General features: G+C 39.6%; 1 long non-coding RNA gene across 1 annotated transcript; it reads left to right on the top strand.

The window, feature by feature from the left end:
- Positions 1–497: 497 nt before the first annotated feature.
- Positions 498–3486, top strand: LOC135443204 (uncharacterized). The gene is made up of 2 exons (XR_010438879.1): positions 498–617; positions 2411–3486. It is a non-coding gene; the product is annotated as an uncharacterized LOC135443204 (long non-coding RNA).
- The last annotated feature ends 348 nt before the right edge of the window (positions 3487–3834 follow it).

Here is a 3834-nt window from a genome sequence, read left to right as displayed (position 1 = left end):
TTTTACTGTGTTCAACTGTTGAAACATAGGATCAGAACGTAGCTATATAAGTGGCAAAATGGATACCATTTATATCTTCTACCAGTTAATTACTGCTTGTGAATTTTGTAACTTTTTTTCTCCCTTAAATTCAAATAATTCAGTGCATTTCCATGTCAGAGTTTTGTCCTCTGATCTAGCAGCAGTATTTCTATAGGAATATAAATATGGTTTACTGACGTCCACAAAGAAAGGCTAAGAGGGTGCAGCTTGGTCCGAATAACCAGTGGGAAATGTGCTGGTTTTTCATTCTCTCCTCTCTCTCACCTTGTCCTGCAGCACATCCCAGCAGAAGTAGCACTCCTTCTAACTTCTCCACTTCTTGCCAAGATGTAGGACAGAAGTCTAATGCATATCTAGAGTCCCTTTAGGACAAATAATTTTTAAGTGATAAAGCTCTACCAACCACACAGCCGAGGAGCAAGGATCTCTCCAGTCTATCAATTTCTCTCTTTGCAGACTCGTAGAGAGTTCTGAAGTCCATTCAGAGACCAAAGGGAGCACGCTGTTGCTGGAAAAAGAGAGGAGATTCAAAGACAAGGGGCTTCATGATGCTGTGATTCTGTATGAACACAAAGGTAAGCATCTTGGCACTACCCTTTAGTTTTTTGTGTTCCCTGCTTCATCCCTTTGTTTTCTAGACCAGAGAAGGAGGAATATGCCCTCAAATAGTGTAAAGCGTATCTTCCTAAAGTCCTTTTCTCCTGCCCACCATTTAGTTCTTTCCTGCCCAAAATGCCCACACTTCTCTTCCTAGTGCATATTTATGCTTAGAGGGTGATATTTCATTGTGTCTCATGTTTAATAATTTTGTCTCTAAATGGATGCAAGAAAATTTGTATAGGAACACACCTGTTTCTGTTGTTTTGCATATTTTTCTTTTACATAAACAAATCTGGGAAGTATTTTCTTTGAAAAGATTGTTTTAAAAGCGTCTTTCTCAAGATATTTCAGGCCTTAATTTTGAAAATGCGCCGGTGGACTTGCTTTCAGAATTTTTATTGCTCTCTCCCCTGTGTGACAGTCACTCATGCAGACAAGCTTTCTGTATTTTTCCAAGTTCCCTTGATCTTCAAGAAAGATGGAGCAAGTAGTGGAGTAACAAGGAGTTAGTTTGTGACATTTGCAGATGAGGAGTACATGACGAATTTCTGGTACTTGATGTTTGAGAAGGAATTGTGAGAATTCATAAAGCAATGAATTCTCTGATAGAAAGGTACTCTGGTTAGGTTTTGCAATGGGCACAAACTTCAAGCCTCAGTTTTATTATCTGCAACAGTTTTGATCTAATTGTTGAGAAAATGCAGGTTAGATTTCTAATGACACAAACCCAAGGAAATATATCAGTGAAATGAGAACACCAAAATTTCCGTTTAGTCTGAAATGCCACCCAAAGATGCTTTTCCAAAGACTTTCTGGTTCTCTCTTGGAAACCTTACAAGCTTCTGTTTCCCCTCGGGACTTCTAGAATTTCCCTGTTTAGACTGGAGGGTCTCTGAAGCGGAGGCTGTTTTGATAAACTGTGTGTACAGCACCTTACACAATGGACCTCTGATCACAGCCTGCATCTCCACGTTATGGCAATGCAAATAAATATATGAACAACTGTCCCTTGAACAGGAAGGAAAATAAAAATCAGATTCCCCAGAGAGTTGACGCATGTATGGTAACCAGTCTCCTATCATAATAATGTTGTATTTGTTGAAATCCAAGATTTAGTAGATGTTCAGCTTTCTTAGCATGGCAGAAGTAATCTCCCATTTTGTCTTATATCCTTGTGCAGAAGTTTTTTTTCTTGTTTGCTTTTTATCCTGTTTTGCCTGACAGTAGGGGAGACTTTGTTTTAGTAACATTTGTAGCCATCACTTTGATCTGCAGCAGGAAAGCTCAAGATCGGCTTCTTTGCCCATAGGGAAACAGATGAGATCAGAATAGGCCAGTTTTAAAAACCTCACTAGATCGGCTCTAGAAGAAATAGTCCTTGTTTCTTAGTTAATTGCAAATTACATCTTTATTTTAACAAAAACGCTACATTTTCTACACATGATTATTCATTTGTGAAAGCTGGAGGCTGATTTCCATTTATTCCTGACACACATGAAGTTCTTTGTTCCTTGTAAGTAAAAGAAATATTGTAGTTTCCAAAGTCTGGTTTACTGCAGATTTTTGTACTTGCTCTGTCATAGTGTTTGTTAGCAAAATTGTCACTCTTGACAAGTATGTCCAAAAATGTATTGTTATAGGCCAGGGTAGCATAATATCAGATTGGGTGTGGGTAGGAAAGGTTTCTTTGTTTCAGCTAGCACTGTGCAATGGCATCAGTGATGGTGACTAAGCTGATTTCAGACCAGATTCCCTCTTTCCTAACAAGGGAGGAAGCAGGATTTGTTCAAGGAGAACCAAGGGGAAGAAGACCAGAGGAGCAGAGGAAGGCCATGCCAATTCTGTTGGTGTCTCCTGCCACAGCATTTGTGGTGACTGGGCAGAGAAGCACAGGCAAGTGTGCTTTGCCCTCAGCCTTTGGAACAAGGTGTGCTCCATCCCCTGCACCAGGATTTTGCAGTCACAGGAAGGGCTCAATAAGGGTGTTTCTGTTACTCACTGAGTCTTCTGGTGGGTAAAAAAAATTGTGGATGTAAGTCTGGATGTACTAAACTACCAGGCTCTTTGGTGGTATCTGCAAGTGACTGGACATAACAGCACACCTTAAGAAAAATATGGCTGTGTGGCTTGCTATAAAAACTGAATGGGCAAAACAGAGTGTGGCTCAGTCCTATTCCCTGTGCATCCATCTGTGCTCAGCTGGGCCTGCAAGGCATTTCCCTGTTTCTACTTCTTTGCTCTGGAAATGGGGGGGAAAGTCTGTCCACATTCCTTCCCCAATATACTTTGACAATTCAAGGGCAGCCTGGAGTTTGACATGACAGACACAAATGGCTGGAGAAGGATCCTCCTCAGTGCCAGCTTTTCTCTTCCAGATATTTCCTCCTTGCCTCTACATGTTAAATGAGCAGTTTGCAGGAGTACAGAAAATTATATGGGCTATAAGGACTCAGCAGGTGCTGAGAAGAGTTTTACAGAAATACCTTTTTAAAGTTGAAAACAAATTTTCTTTGACCTTTTTAATGCCCTGTTTGTGCTTGTTTGCCACTGGTGTTCATGTTGGTGCAATTTGGGGCTGGGGGGTATAGGAGTGGTCATAGAATAATAATTAAATTTGAGTATTTGCAGCAAGGCTTTTCATTAGCACCAGAGAAGTGACTGACTATAAGAGAGAACCTTAAGGCATCACGAAAGCAAAAACAAAACAGTTATGTCCAGTCAGAGCAACTCCAGTTGTGAATTTAGATTTTAACAATCCTTACAAAGTGTTCAGTCATTATTAACAAAATGATGTAATAATAATAATTATAATTTTGCTTGAATAAATATGAGAACTCTGGAGTAGGTGGCTGCCAACAGTAAAATCATCTCTTTCATATTGTTCTTTCATCAAACGTTATCATTTGTGTATTAGCTGGTTACCAAGGCAATCTATGATTATAAACAGGGTTTCTTTATCCCATCACAGGAAAGAAAGGAAGTTATTCAAAATGGTCTTCACAGTTTATGGACTATATAATGTGACGTGGTTGAAGCCCTCTAAGATAGTACCTTTCAGTCTTCTTTCCCCCAAAATCATGTGCCAAACATTTAGATTTTTGTCGTGCTGGGAAACTACAGAACATACCCACGTGAGTTGTTCAGAAGAAGTAGTACATCACTTTTCTTTGAAAGAACATTTGTATTTGCTGG

Source organism: Zonotrichia leucophrys, chromosome 2 (assembly GCF_028769735.1).
Source record: "Zonotrichia leucophrys gambelii isolate GWCS_2022_RI chromosome 2, RI_Zleu_2.0, whole genome shotgun sequence".
Classification (NCBI taxonomy): Eukaryota; Metazoa; Chordata; class Aves; order Passeriformes; family Passerellidae; genus Zonotrichia; species Zonotrichia leucophrys.
This window is presented reverse-complemented; position numbering and strand designations above follow the sequence as displayed.